The sequence below is a fragment of the Protopterus annectens genome, chromosome 7.part0, assembly GCF_019279795.1.
Source record: "Protopterus annectens isolate FY-2018-M chromosome 7.part0, PAN1.0, whole genome shotgun sequence".
In the NCBI taxonomy this organism is placed as follows: Eukaryota; Metazoa; Chordata; order Ceratodontiformes; family Protopteridae; genus Protopterus; species Protopterus annectens.
The window spans coordinates 1260502832-1260523460 of record NC_056739.1 but is presented as its reverse complement, the minus strand read 5'-3'; positions in this window follow the sequence as shown (position 1 = coordinate 1260523460).

The window sequence follows — 20629 nt, the reverse complement described above, 5'->3', positions numbered from 1 at the left end:
TATATATATATATATATATATATATATATATAGATATCTCTCTATATATATATATATATATATATATATATATATATATATATATGTGTGTACATAGAGAGGTATGTATAGATAGATAGAGATATATAGATAGATAGAATGTGTATATACATACAGATATAATAGATACATACATTTATAGATATATATGTAGATACACACATATATACAGATAGATATGAATGTCTATAGATATATGTATATATATATATATATATATATATATATATATATATATATATATATATATATATATATATATATATATACATATATGCAGGTATGTATATATATTTACATATATATGGTTATGTATATATTGATATATATATTTATATGTATATGTGTGTGTGTGTATATCTATATATATATATATATATATATATATATATATATATATATATATATATATATATATGTATATGAAGAGACAGTGAGAGAGGGGGACATGGGGGCAGATGTACTGCAACAGGTGCCTGATGACCAAGGCATGGACTGAACACCAGTGTTGATACTGCAGTACCATACCCCATTCCAAAACATGTTACCCACTAACTACCACATAGGTGGTTGCCTGACTACCACTGGAGGTGTCAGAAGGGAACATGGGACACAGGTGTAAAATAGCCTCCCCTTTGATATCCACAGTGGCACACTAGTCTTGTAATCCCTGTACATGGTACGTATCATCACAAAAGGTGTGTCAGCTAGGGAAATGTAAGTCAGTGTGCCCCTCTACACCTCATAATGTCCTATGCAGTATGTACCTCCCATGAGAACTACAGCAAGTGGAAAGGCCACAGACATACCTAACAAAGACTGATAATGCCCTCAAACACATTCCCTATGCAGACTGACTCACAAAACCACAGCTAGAGTGCCTTGCATACTTCCTACACAGAGGTTACCACTGCTGGACATACAGAGCTATGTCACACCCATACCAGTCGGCCAACCACCATGGCAACACCTCACAATCCGTCCAGCCTACATGACCTAGGGCCCTAATCCTTGTCACCGCACTAAACAGCACATGCTGGAGGTACAGGTTTCTATACACAAATATGCCATACCCTGGAATAAACCACCCAGCATTAACAAACAAGGCTCCTTATTAGTAGATGTCATATATACCCCTGATGAATGTTATGGAGATAGGTAATATGCCCTGTGAGTCACCTCTGTGTAACCATTTCACAGGAGCAAGTAAACTCACATTACATGTGTCCCAAAGGGCAGGGTAGCATATGGCTAGGCTGCCCTAGGCCCAGGGCCAATAGCATAGTACCTACCTATGACACAATGCACACAGACATGTACTCAGTGCAATACCAGCTATGTGAGGTTGAATGAGTGTGACACTGACTGTGTGCAAGGTCTGTAAAGGTGTGATAGCTTAGCGTGAGTTTGTCTGTCATGGTAGTTTGTGTCGTAGGTGTGAGGCCAGAGAAAGATGTGTCAGTTATCAGGATGCAAACATAGTAGATTGGCATATGTTGTGCTGTAGTTCCCTGTGTACGACTGCGGTGTCCCATCGTAGGCAGAAGCAATACATGTATGCTCAGTAAGTGGTACTGCTGTTGAATCCAGCTCACATATGAACTGTTGTACTACCTGAAGTTGTAGGCCTAAACACTACAGTATGGTGTATGTTCACATTCCCTGGTAACACTGTCTGGTGTGTTTCCTGTAGTCTGCATAGATTACATACCTCATGCATAGGTATCTGTAAGTAGGGGCACACAGTACTATAAGGTACACAGTTAATGCTCATCTGTGTTGTCATACATTTGTGTGTTGTATGTATGTGTAATGTGTGTGTAATGATGCCTGTACCATGGCCGCAATCACATGTGTGTTACAGGGTATGTGTGTGTACCTGGCAGCATGTATACTCTGTGACAGCAGTATGCTGGCTATATTAACAACTGTGCACATATGTCAGGTAGGGATATGGCATCAAAGACTAGGGTGGATTACCGTTGAAACTGTAAATGTGCATTGCATTCATTGCATGGGATGACAATATTCTTCATCCATTAGCTTGATACATACCCCAGTGTGAGGTTGTGCATTGTATCCCAAACAGTGTGCCGAGTGCTGGTGTATACTAGTTTGTTGTATGGAGTGTGGCAGGCACTGTCAGACAGTTGTGGGCTGAGCACTGATATGTGGTATTGAACATGTGTATCCCCTGATAGACAGACAGATGCTATATATGGCAGTTAAGTGATATCAGTACATTAGAATATTAAGTGTGCCACATGACTTGCTCACATATTTTTCTTTTCCTTCCAGGGTGATGGTGCATCAGCGTAACCCACCTTATACAGCAGCAGAGGATCAGGAGATCCACCAGAGCCTGGTGCAGAATTTCTCTGTGCTATTTTCCAGGACCAGCCAGAACCAGCATGAGAGGGCTGCACTGTGGCAAGATCTTGTCCATCGGGTAAATGACATAGGCATGCATAACCGGACATATGAGCAGGTACGCCATCACTGCAGTGATTTAATTAGACATGTCCAGCAGTGTGTGTCTGATATCCACAGACAACAGCTTGCCACAGGTGGTGGGATACCTATCCACCTCCCCCCCTCACCAGTGTGGAGGAGCACCTCCTAAGTGTTGTGGCTCCAGGCCAACAACAACAACATCCACAAACATGTGTCATCATGGAGGCCAGAGCCACCCAGCATGTTGAAATGGAGTGTGCAGGTAACATGCCATATCTGTAGTTGACTGTTCTCTGTACTGGTAGTTTATGGATGTGTGAGATATGTACTGTGCGTGTAGCTGTTAACCTGCCTATTCTTCTGCAAGATTGATATTCTGAGCATAATCTGTACACCTGTGAAAGCCACCTGTTGTACTACTGTACTTTATCATACTCACAGTATCAATGGCACAGTTGTGGCCACTGGCAATCACTGTCATAGTTTTGCAGGTCCCTTTGGAGTGACAGCAAGGCAGCCAATCCATGCTGGTGAGTGTGTAATAACAATACTATTGTTAATGACATGTGCATGTCATATGGAGGTGTAGTGTGTGCACATGTAACACCTACGCATAATGCATGCTGTGCATGTTTGCTGTGAGACTATACATATCCCATTATTCTCAGTAGCTGCCTCACTCACATGCAATACACAGAGCATGACACATGTGTGGCAACACAGTACTGGACATTGTATAGGCATACCTGATACACATGTACACAACACACACATGTTTGGCATAGACACTACACCTTAGCCTGCTACACATGTCCAATTATGACACCTGCTGTATGGCCACCCTTCAGTATCCCACTTATCCTCTACACAGCACACATAATATACCTGAGGGGTAGAGGCCTACCATGTCTTTGTGCAACAGTCTTGAACAAATAATACATTCATGTTACGCAATGCTCACTATTGGCCACCTTACACACCCATGTAACAAGTGGCTGTGTAATTGTGGATGTAGTCATGTTACTGCACTTCAGGTACAGCATGCTAGCTGCCTGTCTGGCACACATTATTATTGTTGACTGACCACAAGAAGCATGTTGATCATGGCTCACATTACTACACCACATCCACTTCCACTGACCACAAAACTACACATAGCAGTTATTGAGTAGCACCATCATGTGTTGTGTGTGTGTGTGCAAATATATGCACCCACAGCTTGTAACACTTGCACAACATTGTTATGTCCTTGTACACATTGTGTCCCAGGGTGGAGACAATCACTGAACAACTACACACAAGCATCAAGTACATGTATACTGTTATTAACAAGGGCTGTCTACACTTGCACTGCATGTTCCTGTGCAACACATAATCTGCATGCTGACACATGTGCAGTGATGTTTTTCCTTGTGATACTGTCACCCACCCTCAAACAGTATTGTGTATGTGTTGGATTGCAGGTGTGTCTGTGTTTGTATCTGCTGTACTGAGGAGTGTGCCTGTGTGCCTGTGTGCCTGTGCGCCTGTGTGCATGTGCGCCTGTGTGCATGTGTGCATGTGCGCCTGTGTGTGCGCCTGTGTGCATGTGCGCCTGTGTACATGTGCGCCTGTGTGCTAACATCGTGTACACATTTGTAAACTGTGTTTCCTATCTTCCTCTCACAGGTTCTGATGTTGCTCTGGTGGAGTGCAGCAGGGAACCTGAAGCCACTGCTGGGGATAGTGATAATGATGATACATGTGTAATGGCACAGGGAGGTGTGACAGGGTCTGTCGTTGGTCAGCCAATCGACACTACACAGCAGTCAACCCCATCAATGTGCACAGTCATCCTGCCGATACATCCATTGTCACCAATGTCCTTAGCTGAGGGACAGCATACAGTGGGCATTGACCAGGGTAGTGTGGTATCATTGGCACATGCATCCCTCACAGCAGCCATGGCCAGATTCCTGACATGGTACCACACAGGCAGATGTCCAGGGGTTCTCGTGGGAGCATCAGTGGTTGTACTGCCCCTGTCAGATGTGCCCACAGAGGTCTTTCAACCTCAGCTATGTTCCGGGCTGCAATGCAGGCACGTATGGAACGGTACACCAGACAGGATCTGAGGGAACACATTGCACCGCTATGAATGACACTATGTGTGACATTGTGGCTGCCATCTGTAATATCAGCGAGGTCATTGATAGACGTTGGGGGGACACATTAGATCTCTTCCACAACTACATGTCCAGGAGCCAGGACAGTGCAGGATGGTTGAGGCGTCGACATGGACGTAAGCTAGCAACATCATCAGCTGGCAGTCATCGTGGACGACAATAAACCCACAGCCGCTCCCATAGTGCCAGTACCAGCCCCAGCAATGGTGGGTCTGTGCTGTCATTAGACCGTCCTAGAAGACCATGTGCACATGGATCTGGACAGTCCCAGCAGGGACATGTGTCCAGTCAACAACCCACTGCTTCTGATGACAGTACCCAGTCTGGCTTAGTACCTGATACTGTCCGTAGCACCCCTGCCAGGCACAGGTACTGTGTCCGTGGCCAGAGACAGTGATCTGTATGACCTGGCAGGTACAGTCTGTGGCTGTCCACAAACACCTGTATATGGCAGCCACGTGGTGGAACTGTGTGCATGCATACACACACACATAATGCTAACACCTAGGGCTAACACATACACACACACATCGCATCAACATTGCCCCATGTTGTACTGTTGTCCCTCACTAACACACACACACACATACATGTCGATTGGATGTGTCAATGGCAGACTCTGGCAAACCAAGTACACACCCTGTGCATATGATGAAACTGTGCCACCTCCTGCCATCTGTAACATTGATGCAGGAACAGGATAGCATGGTGCTGATGCACAGGGTGACTACATAGCACTGTAGTACTAATATCATGTTGTTAACAGTACAGTGTAATGATATTGTTGTGGGTATATTCGAGCATGCATGATGCATTAACTATGATTGTCATTGTAGTTTTGTATACACCAGTGTTAATTCCCAAAGTGTACTGTCTGCACATGTGCCACATGGCTGTTGTGTGTACCTGTGCCTGCATGTGTTGGGGTGTGGACAGTACATGTGTGATGTTTGCAGCACAGAGTTGCAGGTGTACATTTGTGAACATGGTTAGCATGGAACATGACATGGTTTGACAGTATGCTGTGGGTGATACGGTTTCCAAATGTCAATGGTCTGCATTCTGGTACTATACACAGCCTACATAGCCTGACATTCAGTGGTCATTACATGGTGTCTCCTCAACTGATACACAGATGTAGGAACCTGGTGTCAGTGATATCCCTGCAGTACTACACTATACCAGTAGCCATTCTTACTGAGCCCCACACATCCCTGGGAACAATACTCTTTGGCATATAGCAGTCTCACGTACATGTCAACACACTACGGATATGTCCATCCATGACTGCAAATGCATACAGTGGCCTACAATGCATTCTACACATGACACACCTAACCACCACAAGGGTATCATACAGACAGATACCTGTTGTCCAAGCCATGCTGTATTGCTGTAACGCAACTGTAGCATTGTCATCGGCATGTAGTTAACATAGTATTCCAACAGTACCATGTAGGTGGTAGCACCCATCATGTAGAACGGGTAATGGTGTGTACATGTGGACAAGTGTTATCTTGTCTATCCTGTGATATTCACATTTCCAAAGGTATTCTGCAGTCCCTCGGTGTATCACCTAAGCAAGAAGGTGTCTGTATGCATATCGGCAACAGTTGCCATACACCTACACTGGATGTCCATCACTCACAGACTTTGCTGTGTTTTAACATGTCTGACATATACTCCAGACATGAACCCTCACCCACATTAATCTATCAAAGCTTTCATGGGTGTGTGTCACATAGTTGGCCTAGGACACAGATCACTGCAGTAGCCTGCATTGTCACCAACATACATGTATGGCCTAAGGTCTGGTAAGCTGCGGCACATGCTGGCAAAGGTAACAACTGTATTCATATGAGGCAGGCTTCACACATAGGAACTATTAAAGGTCACAGGTACATATCTGTATGTGGCACACACATACCTGATGTGTGCATTGAAATTACTGTTATAATAATATGTCATACAATAATAAAAGCAAAACACACAACACATTGACAAACTGTGTGCCAAACACACATAGCATTTGTAGGATTCAAACCCCTACCTAACTACGTTATGATATTTGAGAGGGATGCATTAGCACAGCGCGCTATTTGCATTACTGGATGATATTCCTTCTCCTGCTGTATTTATAGGGTGCTGACATCATCAGTCTTTCCAAAGAGGAATGTACATCTTTTAGTGTGTTATCCCAGTCTTCAAAAAGGCCATTCCTTTCACAGAGAATTGCATACATACACACCCCCCTGCCACCCCACACACAGCGTTTGCAGGATTCAAACCCCTACCTAACTATGTTATGATACTTGAGAGAGATGCATTAGCACAGTGCGCTATTCACATTACTGGATGATTTCCCTTCTCCTGCTGTATTTATAGGGTGCTGACATCATCAGTCTTTCCAAAGAGGAATGTACATCTTTTAGTGTGTTATCCCAGTCTTCAAAAAGGCCATTCCTTTCACAGAGAATTGCATACATACACACACCCCTGCCACCCCACACACAGCGCTTGCAGGATTCAAACTCCAACCTAACTATGTTATGATAGTTGAGAGGGATGTATTAGCACAGCGCGCTATTCGCATTACTGGATGATTTCCTTTCTCCTGCTGTATTTATAGGGTGCTGACATCATCAGTCTTTCCAAAGAGGAATGTACATCTTTTAGTGTGTTATCCCAGTCTTCAAAAAGGCCATTCCTTTCACAGAGAATTGCATACATACACACCCCCCACACACACACACAGTTTGCAGGATTCAAACCCCTACCTAACTATGTTATGATACTTGAGAGAGACGCATTAGCGCTATTCGCATTACTGGATGATTTCTCTTCTCCTGCTGTATTTATAGGGTGCTGACATCATCAGTCTTTCCAAAGAGGAATGTACATCTTTTACTATCCCTCAGTATGGGGGATAACAATATCTGTGCATTAACAGACGCCTAGTTCAGGGTCACATATGCACACTGGCACTGCCAGGTTATGTTCTATACCATGCTTCATGACCACAGGACTTGTAACACACAACACAAGTAGGGGGTGTATCCATATACATCACAGATACACACACCTCTGGGTTGGTACCACTGCACTAAGCATGACAGGCCATACATATACAACTACCATTGTGCAAAACTGCCTTTTGGTTTGGTGTGTAGTTCAGACCACCCCCCCCATACCCAGGAACCGCACTCGGCTTTCCTGGGAACAGTGTAGGATATGAAGGTCTTCACACACACCATTATAGTGGTTGACTTCAGGTACACAAATATTGACTGGGGATACTACTCAGGCCCTCAACAACATCACCCTACAGCCACTACAATTTGTGAATCCATGTGCTATGGCACAACCAGTCACCACACCCACAAGGGGAATACATATTGGACCTGATCATCACCAACATGGGGACTCTATGTTCCACACCAGAGGTAGAACCCTCATTGTTAAGATCAGACCATAAACAACTTTCCCTGGACATCCATATCCCATCCACACCCCAGCCAAGGAAATCACTGTAAAGAATTTCTCAAAAGCAGACTTTGCACTTGTGAAGACTGGGGTGGAATACTTCAAAGGCCCCATGCTGGAGGATAATACAGCCCAATCTGCAGAATCCTTTACAAACGCATTGTATGAGCACCTGCAGGTATGCATTGATCATGCTATCCCAAATAAAACCATGACTCCTCCAAAACAGGAGACCTGTCTGGTTGACCCCGGCCATATATAAGCTGTACAACAGAAGGAGGAAGCTACTACATAACAGAGCAATATCCCACAGAGGGAGGACATCTCTGAACAGTATTGGCAAGACACTTCAATCCCTCATATAATCATCACTTGCACGTTTTGACAGTGAAATTGACCAGACACTACAGATAATCACAAGGCCTTCTTTAGTTATGTCAGGAATATGTGTGGAAACAACCCAGATATGCTCTGAATTGTTGCATAACAGCACAAAATATGCCAAACCTACGGACATAGCCTACACCCTGGCAGACAGAGTCTGCACAAACATCCCCCCCTTACCCCCCAAGGGTACAGATGCCCATCCCAAATGAATGTAACCTACCTGACATCACAGATGCACAGGTGAAAGGTGCCCTCTCCACAGCAAATAACACAGCATATGTATGGGACCGGACGGTGTCCCAGGCTGTGTCCTACATGAGCTCTGAGTAGAACTGAACACTCACATTAAGTCACTGTTCCAACTTAGCCTTACTACAGGATATGTACCCTGAGAATGGCATACAGATACAGTGCTCCCACTCCACAAAGGTGGTGCCACAACGGACCACAGGAACTATCACCCCATAAGCCTGACTAGTGTGGTAGAAAAAGCTATGGAGTGTATTATCATGGAAGTCATAATCAAAAACATTGTGAGCCTCCAGACAGTGGATCATACACAATTTGGCTTTGTTAAGGGCAGATCTTGCCTCTTACACATAGTTCATATCTTTGAAATGGTTACTGAATCCATGGATGAGGGCAAGGTAGTTCACACAGTCTACCTGTACCTTGCAGAAGCCTGCAACACAATACCCCACTCAGGCATCATACATATGCTTACCAGCTTAAATATCAACCCCTATATCACTAGATGTGTTGCTATCTGCCTCAGGGATGGAACCCACATGGTCAGAATTGCAGGTGCCATGTCCAATTCCAGACCAGTTACAACTGGTGTCTCACTGGGCTCAGTTGTGGGACCTGTCCTGTTCGGTATGTACTTCTCTGAGGTTCAGACTAACACGGGGGGATTATGTCTAACAAACGTCACAGATGACTGCTAACCAGGGGCCATAAGCAACACTGCAGCTGACACATGCTTCCTCCATAAGGGTCTCACAGAGATGGATGCTTGTTGCCAGAGCCATGGCCTCGTGCTAAATGCTAAGACATGCATAGTCATCCCCTTTGGGAAAACAAGGTGCACACAAATCACCACATAAGTGGTAATCCATTAAGTACAGAAGATGTATTTACAGATTTGGGGACCAACATAGATCGTAACCTCTCCTTTGCTAATCACATTGACAGAGTCATTGCAAAGACCTTTATATAGCCCTCCTTATCACATGGGGGTTTGCATGTAGATCATGGGAGGTCATTGTGGCCCTCTACTAGTCACTCATCAGGCCCATGTTTGACTACAATGCCCCTTTTTGGGGTGTACCTTACCCAACACCTGCAGCAACTACAGTGTCCACAACAGTACCTCCCCAAGAGGATCATGGGCTACACACAGATGTCCTATGCAGCTCAACTAAAGGATCTCCAGCTCTACTCAGTTGCTTAATGCCTACTCAGAGGTAATCTATGCCTGATGTACACAGCCATGTCAAACCCAGAAGTAATGGACATGCTCCACCTCATAACATCCAAGACCCTTAGAGCTACACACTCCAGGGACTTAAACCTCAGCACAAAACTAAATAGGACATGCTGCAGGGACAGATTCATTACCCAGAGGCTCCCCTCACTCTGGAATTGAATCCCAATTAAAGTTAGACATAGCCCCTCGCCAACCCTCTTCCAGCAAAATCCAGCTGCATGGATGGGACATTGCAAATTCACCCCTGGGATCTCCACTGTGTCCCTGCTTGACAGAGGCACAGCAAACTAGTTTTAAAGGGTGCCTTCTGTGACCTACTTTACAGAGGCACAGTAGGCTACTCTACTGGGGAGGCGGACGCCAAATACACTCTGCCTAGGCTTATGAATTCCCTAGGGCAGACAGCCTAGTATTGACCTCTGCACCTATGTTTATGTTGGGGATGCACAATATTTGTTGCTGATACTGTTTGCAGGTCTTTATTGCTGTAGCTTTCCCAGTTTCTATGAACAACTTGTGTATCTGCGTAACATGTTTGATCATGACAGGGTTCCAGTATATTAATATATGTGTCTGTTGTCATTTAACTGTGTGCACAGGGCAGATTGCTGGATCGTGGGAGGTTCCTGGCTTAACACATACAACTGCCAGATATGTGTGGCCGACTGCTATACTCAGACATGGCCTAAGTGTGTGAGCATGCCCAGTTCAGGCTTTCCATGGTTTGTTGCCTGACATATGTCTCATTTATCCAAGTGTGTGAGCATGCCCAGTGTGACCTTTCCATATGTTGTGATCTGAAGTCCACTACATTTGTGGCTGTGTGTGAACATGACCACTATTGACATTTATACTGTGTGTGTTGGAAGTCATGTTGTGTTCTTACTGCCAGACTCCTTTGTGTCATAACTCAACAGGGATTGTGCTGTGCCTGCAGGGTTTCCATGGGATAGTTTGCAAAGACTTGTCAACATTCTTTCATACTGGCTGAACACTGCAATACTGTCATGGTGTACTGGTTCAGTACTTTCACTATGGTGCACAGTATCATGGGTTTGAGTCCCATCACTGCTTTAAATGTTCATACTGAGCAGACCAGACTGGTTAAGGGCCAGTTGGGCAACTATGAGCATGTTGCATTTTGTTCAGCTATGGCCTACTTAAACCAGGCTTGTCCAACATTGCTGTGTATTCACCAACTTGGGTGGACATTGCCAAACATTACTCCACATTGACCACAGTTGTACTAGTTGGTGTGTGTGATTCTGTTCATAGGTTCATACTAGGCTATCTGCCCTAGGGCATTTATAATCCTAGCCAGAGTGTGTTTGGCTTTCAACACACATTTTAAGTGGAGTTTGCCATGACATTTTTCAAGGTTAGTATACTGTGCCTCTGTCTAACAGTGACATAGAAGTGATACCCAGGGTAAACCTACAATCTCCCATCCACTCATCAAGATTCCTCTTGAAGAGAGTCAATGAGGGCTAACCTGGAGTGGGAGTTTACTGAAGAGTGGAGGTAGCCTCTGGGTTATGAATCTGTCACTTCGGCATGTCCTATTTATTTCAGTCCTGAGGTTCAGGTCTCTTGAGCACATAGCTTGATGGGATTCTGATTTTCCAAGGTGCAGCATGTCCATTGATTCCAGGTTGGACATGGCTTTATACATCAGGCACAGATCACCTCTGGGCAGGCGGTATGCCACTGAGTGGAGCTGCAGTTTCTTTAACCGGGCAGCAAATGGCATGTGTTTGAGCCCTTTGATCCTCCTGGTGAGGTACTTTTGTGGTCTTTCCAGCTGCTGCAGGTGTCTGATAAGGTACATCCCACAAGGGGCATTGTACTCAATTATGGGCCTGATGAGGGATGAGTAAAGAGGCACGATGACCTCCCCTGATCTAGATGTGAATACCTTCATGATTAGGTGGGCTATATGAAATGTTTTTCTAAACACTTTGGCCACGTGGTTGTCAAATGAGAGATTTGTCTCAACTTGGGTCCCCAGGTCCCTTATCACTTCTTCCATACTTAATGGGTTACCACCTATGTGGTAATTTGTGGGCACTTAAGTTTTGCCAAAGGGGATGACTATACACCTTTTTTGCGTTTAGCTTGAGGACATGGCTCTGGCACCAGTTGTCTGTTTCTATGAGGCCCTTTTGTAGGATGCTTGTGTCAGCTGGAGGGTTGATTATGGCGCCCAGTTTGCAGTCATCTGCAAACTTGTTCAGCCACAGTCCTTCTGTGTTGGCCTGTACCTCCGAGAAATATATACCAAACAAGGGAGGTCCCAGGACTGAGCCTTGTGGGATGCCACTTGTAGCTGGTTTGGGGTCTGACATGGCTCCAGCATTTCTGACCATGTGGGTTCTGTCCTTGAGCCAGTTTGCAACCCATCTAGTGACATAGGGGTTTATATTGAAGCTGGTGAGCTTATCTATAATGACCAAGTGGGGTATTGTATGGAAGGCTTTTGCGAGGTCCAGGTAGGCTGTGTGGACCACCTTGCCCTCGTCAATGGCCTTGGTGACTGTTTCAAATGACTCAACCAGGTTTAAGAGGCAGGATCTGCCCTTAACAAAGCCAAACTGGGTAGGATCCAGTGTCTGTAGGTCCCCAATATCTTTATTTCTGAGGTCCATGATGATCCTTTCCATAGCTTTGCAGACCAAGCTAGTCAGGCTTCTGGGGCAATAGTTTGCAGTATCCATTGAGGCACCACCTTTGTGGAGAGGGACCACTGTTGCTGTACACTGCTCTTTGGGTACATATCCTGTGGTAAGGCTGAGATTGAACAGTGGTTTTATGTTTGTGTTCAATTCTTCTTGGGGTTCATGTTGGACACAGCCCAGGACACCATCTGGTCCCATTGATGCTGTGTGTTTTGCTTTGGAGAGGCTGGCTGTTACCTGAGCATCTGAGATGTCAGGGGGCCAGCACTCTGCTGGGATAGATATTTGCCCTTTTGGGGGGGGGGGAGTTTGCACTGAACCTGTCAGCTCGGATGTTGGCAATGTCTGTGGGTTTGGTGTATTGTTTGTCATTTTGGACTAATTCTGAGCATATCTGGGAATTCCCACCCAGGTTCCTACCATAACTAAAGAAAGCCTTGTGATTATCCTTAGTGTCCTGTACAGTTTTTATCTCAAAGATGGCCTTAGACGATTTTATGTGTGGTAGTTTTTCAATAATACTGATCAGAGATGCCTTTCTTTTTGGGATTTTGCTCTATCATATAGTAGCTTCCTCCTTGTATTGTATGTTTTTTATGGCTGGGGTCCACCAGACAGGATGCCTGCCTTTGGAGGATTGGATCTTGGTTTTATTTGGGATTGCATGATCCATGCATTCCTGAAGGTGTTCATAGAATGCATTTATAAAGGGTTCTGAGGTCTGGGCCATATTTTCCACAGGCACAGGGGCTGTGAAGGATTCCACCTCGGTTTTGAGGAGTGTGACATTTGCTTTAGTGAACATTTTTCACTGTGGTTTTCTGGCCATGGGCTGGGGTCGGGATGTGAATATCCAGTGAGATTACTCTATGGTCTGATCTTACCAGTGAGGGATACACTTCTGGTCTTGGGCATAGAGTCCCCATGTTGGTGATGATCAGGTCCAGTATGTTTTCCCCTCTTCTGGGAGTGGTAGCAAATTGTTTCATAGCATTTGAGTTTATACATTCTAGGAACCTTTGGGCTAGGGTGTTGCAGCTAGGGTAATGCTCCCAGTCTATGTTTGGGTAGTTGAAGTCGCCCAATATAATGGTGTTTGGGGAGACCTTCATATTTTCATGTGTTCTCCAGTCAGCCAAGTGTGGTTCCTGGGTTTAGGAGGGTGGTCTGTAGCAGGCTATGAACTGGAAGGCAGTTTTACCCACTGTTAGTTGCACATGGATAGTCTCTGATGCTTCATGCTGTGCCACCAACCTGGGGGTGTGGGTATCTTTGACAAATATTGATACTCACCCTCCTTTTGTAGTTTGTTCCATGTTTTGTGGCTGTAAAGCATGGTATGAGGTGTAACCTGTTAGTGCTAGGGTGCTCTTGGGAGCCTTGAACCAGGTTTCTGTTACTGCACAGATATCAACATTCTCCATGCTGAGGAGAGTTTGGAGTGCATGCATCTTGCAGTTTAGACTTCTGGCATTGAGTAGCATTACTTCTAGTTTCTTATCCCTTGTGATACCTATGGAGGTGGGTTTGTCTTTTGAGCCTTACCTAAAAAAGGCACTATGGGGTGACAAGAGCCTTTGGCAATATCCAAAAGGCCACAGGTGACAGGTGAAAGCCATCCCTAGTGAAGCATCATGTCTTGTCGAGCATGTCATCCCAGGCTGACAGGCATTGGATCCCCTTTCACTGACACCAATACTTAAGCCAATTGTTGTAATTGATCATCTTGTCTTCATATTGTGGCATCATGTTTGGTGAGGGTAGGATGATACTCAAGGTCATCAGGTTTGCATATACTACATGGTGGTAAATGCTGTTTAGCACTACCTTACATTGCTTAACACATGGCAATCATGCCTCAGGTGGTGCTGCAGGGCTGCCTATGTCGGATGCACATACTACACTCCCTGCACATGTTTGAAAGCAGGTTGTGTCAACTTAGGCATCCCTTTCACTATATGTGGGTCAGAGAGAGGTATCATTTCCAGGGTTCCTACTGAGCCAGTGTATGTGCTATGCGTTGCCTCTTTGCCAAGGCCAAGGCATACTGGGCATGCCTCCTTCTGCCTACTGGGGCAGGCTCAGGTTGTTCCTCCTCCGAGTCACGCTCTGCCTGTGATGGCCTTGGCAATGGTGGGGGGCTGTTTGGCCCAGGCCTATGCTGGTCCTGCTGCAGCTGTTTTCACAGAATCATATTATGTAGCATAGCACATACCATGACAATTTGGGTACATGTAGTTGGTGAGTATTGCAAGGCTCCACCAGATGTGTCCAGGCACCGGAACCATGACTTGAGCAACCCAAACACACGCTCAATTACATTTCGTGTTTGTGCATGTGCCTCATTATGGCATTCCTGTTCAGGTGTGTGTGCGTTTCTGATGGGTGTCATCAGCCACGGCTCCAGTGCATAGCCAGCATCCCCCACTAAGTGACCATGTGGGATGTCCCCATTGGCAAATGTCTGGTACAGCTGCATCAGATGCCAGATATGGGAATCATGGTAGCTTCCAGGGCAGCCAGCACACACATTCATTATTATGCCCTGGGCATCACACATGACCTGGCAGTTGATGGAGGGGAAGCCCTTGCGGTTAATGTAGGCCCTACCCCGCTCACCGGCTGGTGCTTTGATGCATATATGCTTGCAGTCTATTGCACCCACTACCTCAGGGTATTCTGCTATTTGCTGGAAGAGACACATATTGCTGGCCAATACCTCACAGGAATTGGGGAAATATACATGATCACCGACATGTGCTGACATGGCATCCAGGAACTGGTGCAGTACCCTGGATGCTGATGCCTGTGATATCCCCATCATATCACCAGTTGGTCTCTGGAAGGTACCTGTTGCTAGTATTCTTAGGCCAACACATACCTTGGTTTCCACTGGGATGGGTTCCCCTCTGTTGGTTCTGTGTGTGAGGCGTGGCCTGCACAGCTCAACAATTTGCTGCAGGAGGTCTCTGTCCACTCTATAGCGCTCCACTATCTCCAGCTCATGTAACCCCTGGTAGGTGACCCTGGGCCTGTACACTCTTCTCCGTCTCCTCACTGTGGGTTGTCTGGCAGCATTTGCATTTGCATTGCCACCACCCTCAGCATGTTGCATATGTCGCCTTATAACAGCAATGGCAGCCCCTAGCATTTTTTTGTCTGAGTGAAGCTTTTCAGTTTTCACTTCTAGTAGCTTACTCCAGTGTTGCAGTGTCTCTTGAGAGAAACAAACTGCACTGTTGTTTGCAGAGTTTTAAGTGCTGGGCTGGGTTAGTGTTCTGCCTGTGTAATTGCCTGATTCTGATTGTTTTCACCTGCTAGCTCTACCAGTATTCCCTGGTAGCTTCCTACTATTTCTTGTGCTTCCTTTTTCCTTTCTGTTTCCTCAGGGGGGAGTGATGCGCATACAAGCGCAAACATGCTCACAGCAGCTCACACGCACACACACATGCTTAGACGGACTAAAACTTGCTTATTCGGGTTAAAACGTGCGCACACCAGCGCAAACATGCTCACAGGTCTTTACACAACCTTATACATGCTTACTCCAGCTTAAACGCGCACATTCACGCTTTCACGTGCGCACTCTGTCTTACTCGGGTTTACAGGCATGCACACACGCGCATACCCGCTCAGCAAGAAACTTTGGTGTTATCCACAGTATACACCTTCCATTTCTTGGCTTTCCCTGGCCTACCTGTTGACACACCTCTTTCCATGATGTCTAACTGACAGCTGACACATGCCACTCTGCTCCTATGAGCTTCACTACTTTCATACATACCCCATTGTGATGTCACCTATCTCCTACTCTGTTCCTCCCCATATCCTACTCCTACACTCCACTGACTGTGCTCATTTGCTATGTAAAAGTGTGATTCACTATCCTAACACTCATTTACATAGGATTGCCTACTAATGCTTGGTTACATGTCTTAGACTGGGCTTCTCTCCTTAGCAACCCCTACTCGGTGGCCATGTTGTCTTCAGCCTGCTATTCCCTTACATTGTAATTTAAGAATTTTCATAGATTCCACATTTGTGGCTTTTATTTTCTTATTTTATGATGTTTTTAAGTGCACCCTGTTTGCGCGGCGCTGCTCTACACTTAAACATCGGAAATCGCCGAAAAAAAAATATTTTTATTTTAATTTTGCATCTGGGAACATTTCCAGTGGCCGTATATTTGGCCATTGGCATGCTTCCTCAACCATATGCAACCTTTATTTGGAGCTGACAAGGCTCCATTGTGCTATTTGCAAAATGGTACTCAGTTGTCAACTGAGTACATTTCTGCAGCTAACACGGCTCCTACTCGGACAGGCTTGTGCTTCCTGGATCTCAAATTTACCTCATTTGCATGCCTTTCGGCTGCAAGTGAGGTAATTTGCATATCCCAGCCCTGTCCATGTAGGAGTCGTTTTAGGAGCTCTCTTACATGCCCCTACAAGCTGTTCCTGGATCGCTCGTGGGACATGATGGCTGCATGGAATCTTACTCTACTCGTACACTCCGTGCAAGCCATCATGAATCCGGCAGATAGTTTTTCAAAAGAAGAAAAATGTTGTTTCTAAAATTAGGATATGCTGAAAGAAGTGGAATAATTAACTAAGGCTAGAAACATTGTAAGGCTTGCATTATCTGTGCAGCTTACACCAGTACTTCACAAGTGACAGTTACACCATCTGTCCATGATTTTTTTGGTTAACATGCTCTATCTTTATACAAGCAACTTTTACATATGAGAAAGGATAAAAGACATGATGCTACATAAAACTGGAGTTAGGAGAACATCTCCAGCAGTTGGGATTAATATGTAAAGTGACTAGATAGTCATTCAGGTGTAAAAAAACCCTTTGTAGAAATGTCTATGATTACAGTGTCCAACAAGGAAATTAGTAGATAACTGTAAAATCCTCAAATCTATTTTGTTGGAAGGAAAGATATTATGACATTTCAATAGTAAGTCATCTCCTGCAAAGTGGGTATGAATAAGTGTCTCCATGCTTACCTATGTACCACATTTCTAGGGCATTGCCACTGACTGTCTGTAGGGTCTCAGACTGAAGAACATACTCACTGGAAATTCTTCACAGACTGAATGGTCACTAACTTTTCTTACTTAATTGGCTTTTTTTGAACAAAACACAGACCCTTAACTATTAGTCCCTGAAAATGGTGTCCCCAGACATAATTTGAGAAACAGATCATCAGCTTCATCTTTTTTTAAACACCTTTACCGAATTATCATTTGTGACATAGACAATTTTACATTTATGCAACAGTAATCAAACTATATTAACAAATTAGCATTAACAAACATTATAATTCACATATATTACTATATATCATATAACCTAAGCAATATTACATACATTATTAAATTCCTGCCCCATTTTTAAACAAGAAACATTTTTAGTAAACCATCATTTATGACATAAGTAATCATACATTTATATAAATGAAAACAAACCACACTGACACAATCCTAGTTGTAAGCATTTTACATCACAAACCATACTGACATACTCTCAGTTGTAAACATTATACATCCCTTATAATCTACCCAATTATTTTCAGCCAAACATTACATAGCTCATTTAAGTCCTGCCTTCTTTTAAACCTCATTCCTCCCCTATATATATTGTTCCCACAATTCCCATTTTTCCTATGTAGTTTGCTCCTACCCTTTTCTAAATATCGCAATTCCAGTTGCTTTATCTCTGTTACTATATTCACTACTTCTAGTATAGTTTGTTTAGATTTTGATTTCCATTTTCTAGTAATTGCTTTTTTGGCAGCCACCGTATTTAGACATAGCAAGGCCTTAACCATGTCCAAAAAGGCAGGGAATATTGCATTTTTGTTTAGTGGCACATTGTGGTGGACCAGAGAAAATTCATCTTTAGAAAAACAAGCAATGGAAGGACATTGGGTTGGGAGTGTGGGGTTGGCAAGACTGATTTCATATATTCCAGAGATGCCACTAGATTTCCTTTCTGTAATCCTGCATCTGCAAGTGTAAGAACAGAGGAGGGTATGTAATCCAAAGCCTTTAAAAATGATGCAAGGTACGATCGTGAGAAATATGAAAGAATAATTCAATATTCACATGAACATGAACTCATATTTCATAAACAGAAGTGAAAATTATGTGAAATACAAAGTCCTGCTCCAGGTATTATACTTCTGTTTACCATTTTCTTGTCTAATATTTAATAAGTTCTCTCTTACTTCAATACGTAGCAAGCTGCACCCACTAATTACTCTACAGTTAAACCACTTATTTAGCCCCTCTCTGTTCTGCATTGTGGTATTTGTTATTTCTGAGTGATATATTTTGAGATGTGTACTCACTGAAACTCTTATTAGTCATAGTTCACTGAACAGGCCTTCTTCTCTGTCTGCTGTACATGCATGTGATACTTTACAGATACAGTTTTTCTAGTAAAGTGTTTTAATTTTCTGTATGCATTTCATGTCTTTACTTTTCGTACTGACCACATATATTCAACTATGCTATACACCAGAGAAACTGACTTCCATCAATGCATTTGGATTTTGTAACCCTATGAATCTCAATCTGTATTATGATAGTCGAGTTGCCTCTTGCATGTAGCATCTCAAAGCAGACTGCAGGTTTGTTTCTTCTCTTCACTTGTAATTTGCCCAATATGGCAGCTTAACAAATGACACAACATTTGTTTTACTTACATTTAATGCAATACCATTTTTATCTGAACATTCTGACAGCGCATGCAGTAAATTCTTCCTGCAGGTTTATAGAGTCTTGCTTTGAATTTATCTTACATTTTTGTCAGCACACTAGATTAGTGAAATTTATTTTGGTACGTATATAACAGTGGTATATAAAATGAACAGTTGAGGCCACAATACTGACCCTTATAACACTCCCAGAATCATTTTCTCTGCTGTTCCCATTTTGTTTAGTTTTACTTGTTCTTTCCTGTTTACAAATGAGTTAGATACCCAATAAGTTATGTACAGGTTAATTTTTATCAGCAGTAGTTTCACTGCATCTGATGTTTGTGAGACTGATGCTTGACAGAGATGACAAGTTAGTCATAACATTCAAAAGAGAAATTTATTTTGGTACGTATATAATAGTGGTATATAAAGCGAACAGTTGAGGCCATAATACTGACCATTATAACACTCCCAGATTCATTTTCTCTGCTGTTCCCATTTTGTTTAGTTTTACTGGGTAGGATCCAGTGTCTGTAGGTCCCCAATATCTTTATTTCTGAGGTCCATGATGATCCTTTCCATAGCTTTGCAGACCAAGCTAGTCAGGCTTCTGGGGCAATAGTTTGCAGTATCCATTGAGGCACCACCTTTGTGGAGAGGGACCACTGTTGCTGTACACTGCTCTTTGGGTACATATCCTGTGGTAAGGCTGAGATTGAACAGTGGTTTTAAGTTTGTGTTCAATTCTTCTTGGGGGTTCATGTTGGACACAGCCCAGGGCACCGTCTGGTCCCATTGATGCTGTGTGTTTTGCTTTGGAGAGGCTGGTTGTTACCTGAGCATCTGGAATGTCAGGGGGCCAGCACTCTGCTGGGATAGATATTTGCCCTTTTGGTAGGGAGGGAGGGAGAAGTTTGCACTGAACCTGTCAGCTCGGATGTTGGCAATGTCTGTGGGTTTGGTGTATTGTTTGTCATTTTGGACTAATTCTGAGCATAACTGGGAATTCCCACCCAGGTTCCTACCATAACTAAAGAAAGCCTTGTGATTATCCTTAGTGTCCTGTACAGTTTTTATCTCAAAGATGGCCTTAGACGATTTTATGTGTGGCCATAGTTTTTCAATAATACTGATCAGAGATCCCTTCCCTTTTTGGGATTTTGCTCTATCATATAGTAGCTTCCTCCTTGTATTGTATGTTTTTTTTATGGCTGGGGTCCACCAGACAG